This window comes from Lucilia sericata, unplaced genomic scaffold (genome assembly GCF_015586225.1).
Source record: "Lucilia sericata isolate MDLA Ls3-8-SP2 unplaced genomic scaffold, ASM1558622v1 Contig000608F_arrow, whole genome shotgun sequence".
NCBI classification, from domain to species: Eukaryota; Metazoa; Arthropoda; class Insecta; order Diptera; family Calliphoridae; genus Lucilia; species Lucilia sericata.
The window spans coordinates 76,846-92,156 of NW_023994615.1; positions in this window are offsets into that span (position 1 = coordinate 76,846).

Consider the following 15,311-nt stretch of genomic DNA (forward strand, 5'->3'; position numbering starts at 1 on the left):
TGCAACCTTAAGGGAATATTATTGAAACGAAAACTTGCATTGGAACAGTACATTACCAGAGACATGCTATATAGTAGATTACTGCCATAAGAGTGTGAGGGATGTTTGAGATATGTCATCACATAGGCCACATAAAACACCGATATAAACAAAAATGACCAGATATAACGACCAAAAGGCCAGACTATATACCAATACCTGGGTAATTCATCCTTTGCCGGTACCATTACACAGGTATCTGAAAACTCCAGGGGATAAGAAAAATTGATCTGGGCAAAACGACTGTCATAAGTAGCGGTGTGCAGTGATATATTATAGAAATTCTTTTCCATCTTTTTTTGTATGTCCGACATTTTAATATTGTTTTCTTCCACCAATTCCAATGTATAGTTCATGTAAGAAGCGAACGATTCAATAACTTTGGCATAAGGTCCGACAAGAATTTCGGTTCCTTTAAAGGTTTTATACTTATATACTTTAGGTATTTCCTCATGATATGGTGATCGCAAAATATCCATTATGACGTTGTCGTTTACTCTTGAAGTTTGTACTGCAAGGTGAAATGTTTTGGAAAATTTCTTTTATAGTTTGCTTGGCTAATTTGTCGGTGTGAATGTGGTTCAAAATTTGCCAAGTTATAAAAAGTCCTTAATGATTATTTACATTTGAAGTGGGTATTGATTTATAATTATAATACCAATCCATTATTAATATATAGAAGGTTTGTAATTGACCCTTTACTGACTTTATTATTAATCAAAAACACAATTTAAGACAAAATACATAGAGGGTAAAGTTTAAGTATAAAGACGTAAAAGTCTTTAGTATAAAGGCGTAAAAGTCTTTAATATGAAGACGTTTAAGTTTTTAGTTTAAAGACGCTAAAGTCTTTAGTATAAAGACGTTTAAGTCTTTAGTATAAAGGCGTTAAAGTTTTTAGTATAAAGACTTTAAAGTCTTTAGTATAAAGACGTTAAAGTCTTTAGTATAAAGGCGTTAAAGTCTTTAGTATAAAGGCGTTAAAGTCTTTAGTATAAAGGCGTTAAAGTCTTTAGTATAAAGACGTTAAAGCTTTTAGTATAAAGACGTAAAAGTCTTTAATATGAAGTCGTTTAAGTCTTTATATTAAAAGCTTTAGAAGCTTTGTAATTGACCCTTTAAATCAAAAACACAATTTAAGACAAAATACATAGAGGTAAAGTTTAAGTATAAAGACGTTAAAGTCTTTAGTATAAAGACGTAAAAGTCTTTAATATGAAGACGTTTAAGTCTTTAGTTTAAAGACGCTAAAGTCTTTAGTATAAAGACGTTTAAGTCTTTAGTATAAAGGCGTTAAAGTTTTTAGTATAAAGACTTTAAAGTCTTTAGTATAAAGACGTTAAAGTCTTTAGTATAAAGACGTTAAAGTCTTTAGTATAAAGACGTTTAAGTCTTTAGTATAAAGAAGTTAAAGTCTTTAGTATAAAGACGTTTAAGTCTTTAGTATAAAGGCGTTAAAGCTTTTAGTATAAAGACGTTAAAGTCTTTAGTATAAAGACGTTAAAGTCTTTATTATAAAGACGTTAAAGCTTTTAGTATAAAGACGTTAAAGCTTTTAGTATAAAGACGTTAAAGTTTTTAGTATAAAGACGTTAAAGTCTTTAGTATAAAGACGTTTAAGTCTTTAGTTTAAAGACGCTAAAGTCTTTAGTATAAAGACGTTTAAGTCTTTAGTATAAAGGCGTTAAAGTTTTTAGTATAAAGACTTTAAAGTCTTTAGTATAAAGACGTTAAAGTCTTTATTATAAAGACGTTAAAGCTTTTAGTATAAAGACGTTAAAGCTTTTAGTATAAAGACGTTAAAGTTTTTAGTATAAAGACGTTAAAGTCTTTAGTATAAAGACGTTAAAGTCTTTAGTAAAAAGACGTTAAAGTTCGTCAAGATCTTTAGTATTAAGACTCTAAAAGTCTTTAGTCGTTATAAAGTCTGTTTCAAGACACTGTGCAAGACACAAATCTGCTGCATACCTTAGGGATCTTCAATAAAAAATCGATTTTCAAGATCAAAAAGCTTCCCATAAAGCTCACTCCCTCTCCGAGGAAGGCTAGTGAATATTTTGTGCGTTTTTTTTATATTTTGAAGATAGATCAAAATCTAAAAGGTGTGTGTGTGAACAATCAAATCAAAATGTGCGTCTCTACCACTCATATTTACTTAAACTAACAAAAAATATACATATTATAAGTACTAACTTAATCATGGTCCCACTTTGCATAAGCAGCGGAAGGTGAAGGGATTGTAGGTAAGTGCCAAATTAATGTGGAAACAATGTTCATGATCACATACAAATATTTTCTATTTCAAATTGCTATGCCTTTAACAGACATAGCAACAACTTGGCTGCCTTGTATATTTATACATCTATGGATATGCCTATTTTATTTCTTTTGCCAAAATATTTATAAATGCAGAGCGTATTTAATTTGTGTCAATAATTGGTAGCAGAGATCGCTGGAAGTTTAACCCTATGGAGAGGGAAAATTTATGTATTTAAAATAATAATAACTAGCTACAGCTAGATCGCTGTTGTTTTACCTTTTTTATTTACACTCAATTAAATACATTTGGAACACAACTTTAGTTGGCGAGATCGGCGTACTGCCAACAGATGTGTTAAGGCCCCTTTAGTCACTTGATGGTTAAAAACATATGGTGTGTTTGAAAATGTGTAGGCTTAAAGAAACAACAACTACCATATTTGCTATACATTGTGTAAATGTTTGCATATTCTCAATATTCTCTCCAATATTTTGTTGTTATTGCTATCTCTTGATCATTTTTGTTATTTATAAAGAGAAAGTATAAATTACAGTAATTTATCAAAATATAATAAACGAAATTTTAAAACTAACAAATCTATACAAATAAATTCTAAAATAGCAAAAATTTTGCTATGAATGTAGGTATTACAAAAAAAACTTTAATTGTAATGATATCGTTCATTTACTACTAGACCGATATAACTCAATAAAGATCATTTCATGAAAGCCCCCTTTCGAAAACCATGAGATTATTAATGTTTCGTTTCCCTACAATTGAATCTCTTACTCCGAACTACATTGAAGGCAGAAAATGAGTAAAGAAGTGGTAATTATAATAATATAGCAGATAAGCTCTAGACAGGAAACCGTAAAGATCCAAAAGGTGCTCGTGTAGAAGTGTTGAGAGGTGGTTAGTTAGATAGGTAGACAGATATATGGATAAGTAGATAGATAGATAGATAGATAGATAGACAGATAGATAGATAGATAGATAAGATAGATAGATAGATAGATAGATAGATAGATAGATAGATAGATAGATAGATAGATAGATAGATAGATAGATAGATAGATAGATAGATAGATAGATAGATAGATAGATAGATAGATAGATAGATAGATAGATAGATAGATAGATAGATAGATAGATAGATAGATAGATAGATAGATAGATAGATAGATAGATAGATAGATAGATAGATAGATAGATAGATAGATAGATAGATAGATAGATAGATAGATAGATAGATAGATAGATAGATAGATAGATAGATAGATAGATAGATAGATAGATAGATAGATAGATAGATAGATAGATAGATAGATAGATAGATAGATAGATAGATAGATAGATAGATAGATAGATAGATAGATAGATAGATAGATAGATAGATAGATAGATAGATAGATAGATAGATAGATAGATAGATAGATAGATAGATAGATAGATAGATAGATAGATAGATAGATAGATAGATAGATAGATAGATAGATAGATAGATAGATAGATAGATAGATAGATAGATAGATAGATAGATAGATAGATAGATAGATAGATAGATAGATAGATAGATAGATAGATAGATAGATAGATAGATAGATAGATAGATAGATAGATAGATAGATAGATAGATAGATAGATAGATAGATAGATAGATAGATAGATAGATAGATAGATAGATAGATAGATAGATAGATAGATAGATAGATAGATAGATAGATAGATAGATAGATAAATAAATAAATAAATAAATAAATAAATAAATAGATAGATAGATACATAGATAGACAGAATAATATATGTAGGTAATATCAAATCCGAGCACCTTTACCAAGGTCTCTAATGGGAATCTAATCCACACTTTAGCAGGCCTTAAATAACACAAAATTTTAAGTTATCCCAATCTTATAGTAAATGAGCAGTATGTAAATTTAGTCATTCAGTCACTACAAATATGATTAGTTTTGTAGATAATTTAAACAAAAACCAATTCAAAAACTATTAAATTTGTGTGCAAAAATAATAGAGAAAAAATGTATCTAGAACAAAAATATGCATATAGTAAGTAGCATTTAGCAGTCGGTATTATAATTCAAAATTATTATTCATGGCTCCCATATACAATTTAATTTCGAAAATCACTTAAGCTTAAATAACTAATAATCTAACACTGATACCGGTATAAAATTCGACTCGAATATGTTGTGAACATAAACAAATCATTCTGTGATCGGCATATAATTGGTAATAGCTCCCATATAATGTTCCCTTACGAAAATAATTCAATCGTAAATAACTCATGAATTAAATATCGGAATTAAATTCGACTCGAATATGTTTTGTATAAATATAAATCATCCTGTGACACTTTGTTCCGGATCTATAAATATAGTCATCCTGTGACACTTTGTTCCGGATCTATATGGGCCATATGTCTTTTGAAGAAAGAACAAAGCCCTCAGCGGAATTAAGTCCCACATTCAATACCGCTGTTTATTTTAAGATGTATCTATATAAATCATGTTATACTTTGTTATATAGTAGTCGTTCGATACGTCTCCGACTATATGAAATATCGTTGCAATATCCCAAATAGTTCACGAGCTACAGTTAAATTTCCAAAGTAAAACGTTTCACAACAACTGTGCGCTAATCCATGGCTATGATGGGGCTTTCACAAGAGAGACTTCGACTATTGATAGAGGAATACAGGGATTGATTTATAATTTTTAAAGATTTCTCTATAAGCTAACAAATTGAAGTTGAAAAGGAAACAGTCGAGCACTTTCCATACATTTGTGCCGACAACTTTGCAAATGTTGTAAATTTTGTTTTGCATCGTTAAGTTTTTCATAATTAAGGGTAAATATTGAACCTTAGTTTACGTTTGGTATTTGTTGTTGTTTTTTTTTACCATTTTCTGCTTGCAGCCGGCAAACAATGTCATCAATGCGCGCTAAAATAAAAGCACTTAAAACCGGTTAAATGCGTAAAAAATAAATTGCGTTACTGATTAGTTTTTATCTAATGTCTGTTAATAATAGACATAATTAGTATATAGTCAGAATGATTTATTCTAAATAGTGATTCTCTTCATCAAATTATTTATATTTCAGACTTTATCTAGTTTTGTTCCTAAGATTCACATAAAAATATGGAGCTTGGCGGTCAGCTGTTGATATAATTAGTGGTCTTTTCATGCACCATCTTGTCTGAATTCATCTAAGTGTTTATCATAGAAAACATTTCCACAATACACTAATCTACTGCCAAAAATTACTAAACATACTGACAACTGTACATTCTGAAAATCGAGAAACAAAACTGATAATAAAAATTTCGCCACCGCAATAAAAAAAGAAAAAGGTCAAACTTCTCAGTCACAAAATGTTTGTTAAAACTTTATCATTCTTTTTTTTTTGTTAAACTTTTGTTCTTGTTTATTGCCGTCTCCTTTCGAACTTGCCCTAATTTACACCTAGAGATATATATCTGTATTTGTGTAACAAAATTCTCTTATATACAGAGCAAATAAAGATCTTTAAGAGATTTAACTCTTTCTTTTAAAAGGAAAGAACTAAAATTCTTAATGCTTAAAGAAAATGCGGATATAAAACAATAACTTGTTGATTTGTTTAGGAAAATACTTAATATAATTAAGTATTTACATATTTCTCATACACCCTCATTTTTATTCAAATAATACCTATTTGATTTTGTTTATATTTTTTTTTGCGCTATTTGTCTAAAACGCAAATTGAGGTGTTTTATTAGAAAAAAGATCAAGTTTATTTTACTAAAGGTAAATAGAATCACATATGTATATATGTATGTACATTTGTTTATACATAAATCCATATAGATTTGTATATATTGTGATTTTTTACCGGTTTAATAAAATTATAATTGAGAGTGATAATGACAACGAGAAAGAGAGAGAGAGAGTGATCGGCTAGCTATTAAAGAGCTTTGTATATATTTTTCATTACCATGGCTATTTTTCCAAACAAGACCCCTGATCACCCCCTTCTCACCAAAACATTACATTACCATACTTAAGTACAAATATGTTGCTGTGTGCGATTTTCGTTATTTTTTTTTTCTTTTGATTTCTTCCTATTCTTTGATTTGCTCACTTTTTTGCTTCTTACAAACAGCCCTTTAAAGTTTCTTTTCTTTTCTGTCTCAGAGTATTTCTTCTGGTTTCTTAAATTTATTTGATTTTTATTATTGTTTGCTTTTTTTTGTATGCGAATATCGGTGTTGTCACAGTGATGACTGTCAATAAAAATCGCTAGTTTATGCAAAAACGCTATTTCGATGTATGGAAGCTAAAAAGGTTTTAGCATTTTAGAATATGTATGGATTCCGTGCCAAAAGATCGGGTTGTCTTTTCTACCTAAAAACGAATCAAGCCAATTTCAGACTCCCTCTTCTAAAGTGAAGAGAGAGAGAGAGAGGGAGTTTTGCATTGATCGAAACAAATAATAATTGAATGGTGCAAGGTCTCAATTATAAAGAGGGTGAGTCAAAACTTGGCTACTTCAAACTAAATAGTTTTTAGCTTTGGTCGAGCGATGAGCGTTGTCTTTTCTACCTAAAAACGAATCAAGCCAATTTCAGACTCCCTCTTCTAAAGTGAAGAGAGAGAAAGGGAGTTTTGCATTGATCGAAACAAATAATAATTGAATGGTGCAAGGTCTCAATTATAAAGAGGGTGAGTCAAAACTTGCCTACTTCAAACTAAATAGTTTTTAGCTTTGGTCGAGCGTTGATGAAATACTGCACTTCGGTCCTACTTCAATATCTCTCGGATTTAGTAAGCATTTCCTTGCTTTTGAATAAATTCTACTGAAGTAGAACTGAACTAGAAAAAAACTAGAACTGAAGACGACTGAACTAGAAAAAAACTAGAACTGAACTAGAACCGAACTAGAGCTAAACTAGAACTGAACTAGAACTGAACTAGAATTGAACTAGAACTGAACTATAACCGAACTAGAACTGAACTGAATAAGAACTGAACTAGAACTGAATTAGAATTGAACTAGAATTGAACTAGAACTGAACTAAAAATGAACTAGAACTGTACTAAAACTTAACTAGAACTGAACTAGAACTGAACTAGAACTGAACTAGAACTGAACTAGAACTGAACTAGAACTGAACTAGAACTGAACTAGAACTGAACTAGAACTTAACTAGAACTGAACTAGAACTGAACTAGAACTGAACTAGAACTGAACTAGAACTGAACTAGAACTGAACTAGAACTGAACTAGAACTGAACTAGAACTGAACTAGAACTGAACTAGAACTGAACTAGAACTGAACTAGAGCTAAACTATAACTGAACTATAACTGAACTAGAAAAAAACTAGAACTGAACTAGAACTGAACTGGAACTGAACTACAGCTGAACTAGAACTGAACTAGAACTGAACTTGAACTGAACTGAACTAGAACTGAACTAGAACTGAACTAGAACTGAACTAGAACTGAACTAGAATTGAACTAGAACTGAACTAAAAATGAACTAGAACTGAACTAGAACTTAACTAGAACTGAACTAGAACTGAACTAGAACTGAACTAGAACTGAACTAGAACTGAACTAGTACTGAACTAGTACTGAAATAGAACTGAACTAGAACTGAACTAGAACTGAACTAGAACTGAACTAGAACTGAACTAGAACTGAACTAGAGCTGAACTAGAACTGAACTAGAACTGAACTAGAACTGAACTAGAACTGAACTAGAACTAAACTAGAACTGAACTAGAACTGAACTAGAACTGAACTAGAACTGAACTAGAACTTAACTAGAACTGAACTAGAACTGAACTAGAACTGAACTAGAACTGAACTAGAACTGAACTAGAACTGAACTAGAACTGAACTAGAACTGAACTAGAACTGAACTAGAACTGAACTAGAACTGAACTAGAACTGAACTAGAACTGTACTAGAACTGAACTAGAACTAAACTAGAACTGAGAACTGAACTAGAACTGAACTAGAACCGAACTAGAACTGAACAAAAACTGAACTAGAGCTCAACTAAAACTGAACTAGAATTGAACTAGAACTGAACTAGAATTGAACTAGAATTGAACTAGAACTGAACTAGAACTGAACTAGAACTTAACTATAACTGAATTAGAACTGAATTTGAACTGAACTAGAACTGAACTAGAACTGAACTAGAACTGAACTAGAACTGAACTAGAACTGAACTAGAACTGAACTAGAACTGAACTAGAACTGAACTAGAACTGAACTAGAACTGAACTAGAACTGAACTAGAACTGAACTAGAACTGAACTAGAACTGAACTAGAACTGAACTAGAACTGAACTAAAACTGAGCTAGAACTGAACTTGAACGGTACTAGAACTTAACTTGAACTGTATTTCAAGTGAACTAGAACTAAACTATAACTGAACTAAAACTGAACTAGAACCGGACTAAAACTGACAATCTGTTTTTAAATTAAAAACTTTATGTTCTATAAAATTCTGAATCGGAACCTCGGGAAGATCAAATTAAATTATAAAGCTACAAATTCAACAAATGTTTACATTATTTTAATTAGCATTTTATTAAGAAATTTTTTCCAAAAAATCGCTTGATACTAAAAAATAAACGCTACAATTACCCTACTGAAGAGCATTAGTAGTTTTTACTAATGTGTGTAAATAGAGTATATATGTGTGTGAACGATGGTGTGCTTTTTTTCATTTTTTTGCTGTTTTCGAATTTCTTGGCGTTTACGGTAGTCGTCCGTCAGTTGTTCGTCACATGTTCGACTCGTAAGACTTAAAAAAGCCGCTAAAACAGCTGTCGTGTGTTTTTTATTTCGTATATATTTTTGCAAACTTAAATAACGTTTTTATTTCTTGATAAAACAAAAATCGTGAGAAATTGTTATACAATTTGTTATAAATAACAAAAACAAAATTGTTTTGATTGGTGAAATTAACAAAAAAAGAAAATCCCCCAATTACACAAACAAACAAATAAACGGGTTATTTATAACGGTAACAAAAAAAAAAACTCTTAAGAAGTGAAAAATCATAAAAAGAGAGTGAAATAAAACAAAGCAAACAAAGTGCAACTCCTGGTAGAGAAAGAAGTAATAAAGAAGCATCTTTAAGAATTTTGTAAAATTTATAAAAGAAAATTTTGCAAAATCATAAAAATTAAAACAAAGTGTGGAATATTTTTTTCTTGTTGCTACAAATTTATAGAAACAAAACGACACAAAAAAACGTGTTTCAAGTGATAAGAAAATTTTAAAATAAATACTACACATAAAAAAAATCTTATTGAGATAATTTGTACAAACAACAACAACATTTTTCTAAAACAACAAAAGTGTGTTTGTATGTTTGTGTATAAATAATAACAAAAAAAAGAGGTGAAAAAAAACTAAAAAAATTAAAAAAAAAAAAATAACTACAATTAAGTTAATTTGTTTAAAATATAGTTGTAACATAAAATTTTTAATTAATTCTATAAAAAAATAACTTTTAAAATTTTAACTTATTCATTAAATTATAAAAAAATAGTGTAATTAATATTTTAGTGTTTAAAAATTAAAAATAATTTTAAGAATTTTACTAAAAATCCTTGAAGTAAATTAAATTTTACAAAATTTTCCAACTTTAAAACAAAATTTCCTCACTTTTTGTTCAAAATCATAAGATTTTACTTTAAAAGGTATGTATGTATGTATGCTTTTAAATTATTTTTTTTAATAATAAAAAAACAATTTATTTTTATTAATAAAATTAAAAATAGGTATACAATTCTCCTAAATTGATTTAAAATTTTGTATTTGTTTTAATTTTCTATAAAAAAAAAATCCTCTATAGACGGTGTTTTTTTATTATCTTGGGTTTTTTTTGTCTACTTCCCCACAAATAGTTTTTCATTCGTCATTGCCAAAAAAAAGAGAATTGTATTTTCTTCTTATTTGTTTTTTTCCCGTTGCCTCGTGGTTTTTTGCGTTTTTTTCTTTTTATTTCTTTAAAAAAACAGAAACTCTCGCCATAAAAAAGAAAACTTAAATCAAAATTTAATACAATAACAAACCGTTTAATTATAATTACAACAAGAACAACTACTTTTGTGCTACAATTTTTTGTTTATCTCTTACTCTGTTTCTCTTTTTCATTTCAACTACTGTAGTTTTTATTTCATGTACTTTCTTCTCATTATCATTGTTATTGTCAAAAATTTGTTTTATATCGTTGTTGTTTTTGTTTTGTTGTACTTGGTACAAAAGTAAATCCATATTATTTCGCAATACAAAAATGAAGTTTTTTGCATCTTCTTAATTTTTGTGTTTGACATTTGCGTTGCCAACTTAAATGTTTATGAATTTTGTCTTACAGAACATTCTAGGAATATTTGGTACTTTAGTGCTTTTTTCAGTACGTTTTGATTTTGAAAAATATCGCTATTAATAGATCATCGTCTAGTCTATAGTCTAGTCTATAGTCTAGTCTAGTCTAGTCTAGTCTAGTCTAGTCTAGTCTATAGTCTAGTCTATAGTCTAGTCTATAGTCTAGTCTATAGTCTAGTCTATAGTCTAGTCTATAGTCTAGTCTATAGTCTAGTCTATAGTCTAGTCTATAGTCTAGTCTATAGTCTAGTCTATAGTCTAGTCTATAGTCTAGTCTATAGTCTAGTCTATAGTCTAGTCTATAGTCTAGTCTATAGTCTAGTCTATAGTCTAGTCTATAGTCTAGTCTATAGTCTAGTCTATAGTCTAGTCTATAGTCTAGTCTATAGTCTAGTCTATAGTCTAGTCTATAGTCTAGTCTATAGTCTAGTCTATAGTCTATTCTATAGTCTAGTCTATAGTCTAGTCTATAGTCTAGTCTATAGTCTAGTTCAAAGTCTAGTCTATAGTTTAGTTTAAAGTCTAGTCTATAGTCTAGTCTATAGTGTAGTTTAAAGTCTAGTCTATAGTCTAGTCTATAGTCTAGTCTATAGTTAGTCTATAGTCTAGTCTATAGTCTAGTCTATAGTCTAGTCTATAGTCTAGTCTATAGTCTAGTCTATAGTCTAGTCTATAGTCTAGTCTATAGTCTAGTCTATAGTCTAGTCTATGGTCTAGTCTATAGTCTAGTCTATAGTCTAGTCTATAGTCTAGTCGATAGTCTAGTCTATAGTCTAGTATATAGTCTAGTCTATAGTCTAATCTATAGTCTAGTCTATAGTCTAGTCTATAGTCTAGTCTATAGTCTAGTCTATAGTCTAGTCTATAGTCTAGTCTATAGTCTAGTCTATAGTCTAGTCTATAGTCTAGTCTATAGTCTAGTCTATAGTCTAGTCTATAGTCTAGTCTATAGTCTAGTCTATAGTCTAGTCTATAGTCTAGTCTATAGTCTAGTCTATAGTCTAGTCTATAGTCTAGTCTATAGTCTAGTCTATAGTCTAGTCTATAGCCTAGTCTATAGTCTATTCTATAGTCTAGTCTATAGTCTAGTCTACAGTCAAGTCTGTAGTCTCACAATAGGTTCGATGAAGGTCTAGGTGTATATTTCTTTGGATTTCAAGCTAACTAATTAACTATCCTTTCCGGGGGATTATTATGTTTGTACCAGACCTTGTTCAGTGAGTGCCCTGTGCGTAAGAATGCATTGTCTTGGCCTATTAATGTAGATATTAATTTGGTTTACTTACTACAACTGGGACCATTCCAACAGTGTGGTTGTGTGTATGTTGTCGATGAAGGCTTCCACAATGGCACTGCAATGGTTAGAGATTAGAAAGCTTGAGTACTTGGTATTCTCTGTCGTGTATAAAAATTACTACTCGTGTGTGTTCTTTGCAGTTCACCAAGGGTCGGTAGTGAGTAGTCTCTAGCTCACTATGTGGTTGAAAAAGACCACTGTGGTTCTAGACCGTCAAAGTTGGCGCATGTGAAACTGCAATTTCACAAAACTTTACAAGTCTAGGGTTGACAAATCATGTCCAAGGTAGGAAAACCCTTTATTTTTAATATACAAATATAAATATATTTTACATTTTATTACCAAATATATTAATTTTAAAATTGTTTTTATTATTAATAATAAATAAAAACAATAGAAATTTGGCAAATAAAAATACAAACACAAAACAGCTGTTTGGTTGCATTTTTTACTGGGTTATATTTGGAACTAAAAACATGTATTACACCATTTTTTATATAAATTGGAAAAAAATCTTAAGTTTTTATTAATAAATAGCAAAAATTGTAAACAAATTTCAAAATTACAATTTAAAAATTTTAAATATTTTTATTAAAAGGCAATAAATTTGAAATTGAAATGAAAATTTCTTACTTGAATTTAATTGTAAATTTCCATATTCAAACTCGTATGTATAACCAAAAATAGACTATGATAAGATAGTAAACAAATTTTTTTTCTACTTCAAATGTTTATAAATTTTATTAATTTTATAAATTTTATTTAATTTTGTTTTATATAAATTATAGAATTTGTTGTTTTTAATTTTTGTTTTGTCTACATTTCTAGATGAATTGAGTCAGTTGAAAAAATAGAGTGTTTTTTCGAGTATCCATCAAATTTATTTTGTAAATATTTAGATAAACAATATGAATATATATAATTAAAGTCTACAATGTCTAGCTGTTGGTAATAATTTGAAATTATAAATATCTTAAAAAATTGCTTTTTTTGTCTAACTCATATTTGACCTTTTATTATTTTTATTAAATAACTCAATTTAAATAAAAAAAGCATCTGTAAAAAATCGCCTATATATATATATATATATATATATATTAATCGAGATATTTGTAGATATTCATATTTAATCGTTCAAACTGTAAGCGTTATTTAAACAAAAAAAAAAAATAAAATAACTAAAATCTAGTTCAACATGTTTCACTTCACAAAAACCAGCCAGAACTTAATTATATATGGATCGAGTGTTAGAGCGGACAACAACAAATCAATGCAAATTAAAAAGGTGACATAAATATTTTTTGATAATTTAAACCACATTTTTAATAATGTCAAACAAAAAAAAAAAAAAAATGTTGTTTTATTGAATGAACAAAAATTTCATTTGAAATAGCAATAAAAACATGATTTGAAAGCGGCAAGTGTGGAGTGAGTTTAAAAAATTATTTAAATAGAAATAATATAGCAAAAACAAAATCATAAAATATATAATTTTAAAGTAAACTTAATTCGCAAACTACTATTTTCTTTGATTAAATTAATTAAAGTGGAAAAATTTAATATGTTTTCTGGAATTTGGTTCATTTTCGGTCTTGGTTTAAGACTAGAACTGAAATCAAGTTTTTATTAGTGTTCAAGAAATATTTTCAAGTGATAAAACCAGTGTAAAGTCCAGGTATCAAATTTCTGAGATCCACATAGAGCTATGTAGGTGGCGATTTATAAAGATGTTTCACATGACCAAGTGCAAGATCTTGCTAAAAATCGTGACCTATCTTGCGACAGAGATTCTGTTAATGTCTCAGATACAACTTAGCAGATAATGGAACTTCTTTTAAGGGGCATCAACAAGCTCAAATACCAGAAACACCACATTCACTTACCACATTACTCGACCGAAAATGCTTTGCCATACCTCTCAGGTAATAACTATTGAATAATGTCAATACATAAGACCTTTAACCATATTTCTCTTCTGGTGGTTTTGGGTTGAAGCACAGCCACCACGTTATCCCCGAAGATACCTTACCAATAATGAGTTTTAGATCCCGTGAAACTTTAGGCAACACCTTTTTACTAATAGATCGCGATAACATCAAGGAGTGCATAGTTCGAAAAGATAACACGTTTCGGAGGCAGCTAATAGACACAACCAAGAGGCTGATAACACTACGATTATTGCATCTAGTCCATAAAATATAAATTGTTTTATAAACTGTGTAACTATTGAACCTATCTATTGAAACCTAAAAAAATATCCAAGCATTTTTGAAAAAAAAGCATCAGCGACTTCAAAATCCACACAAACCTGCCACTCTATTTATGTGATGGCATTGGTCTCTTGACGATGAACAACGTGTTTTCCGTTTCACAGATGCGGCAATAGGAGTTGCTGTAAGGCTTAAAATGGGAAGGCGTGACCAAGTGTATGGTTGTTTGCCTTAAATTTCGCCTTCAATGGGATCGTAGTTTAGGTAATTGAGAAAGTCGATCAGTAAACCGACTCACTTGCGTCCATGAGTTGTTCCTGTTGTAGGGTACCCGAAATCGTATCGGCTCACAGGATATTACATTTCCATGTTCAGAATCAAAGCATCCCGAGGCATGAGCGAACTATTCTAACTCTCAATTGATGTCAATACTAGACAGATCCGCTAAATCGTACAAGGTCTCAGTTTGAATACAAAGAAATATTTAATAGTCATTTCCTATACTACATCGACAGATGTAGTATTGTATAGTATTAGATCCAGCCTGTGGCCGTGAGAAATCTCAAGGTTGGATATGAAGTAGCTGTAAAGAAAACTGTTTCTCTTAACGTCTAGAGCAGAGAAGATGGACTGTGGGAGCCCCAACCGACTTGCATGTCTTCCTAGTACTGGGTATCTGTCCTGTTATTACCGCTATCATTCTCAATATATGCCGCCTACTTCGGGTTATAAGGTGTCTTGTGCGTTTCTTATTTAAAGAAGGCCACAATAACTTGGCCCCTGTGGCCATCTATGTGGCGAAGTTATTTCATCTATTTTCTGCCTTTTGGAGAAAGAATCTGAGGATACTGCTTTTGATAAAACCTAACGGAATTGCTACTGAAACGGCGTTTCAGATTCCATTCTGGTAAACTTATCTGTCTGTTCATTTCCGTAATAGTCCCTACTCGCATGGACTAAAAAAAAGGGTAATGTCAGATCGGAGACCCAGCCTTGACAGATCCATCTGGCATTGGCTCACTAATTAGGAAAAGTAGTATAGGAGTGTAGGGAAAGAAGTGCCGCTTGACTGTCGACAAAGATTCCTGTGTT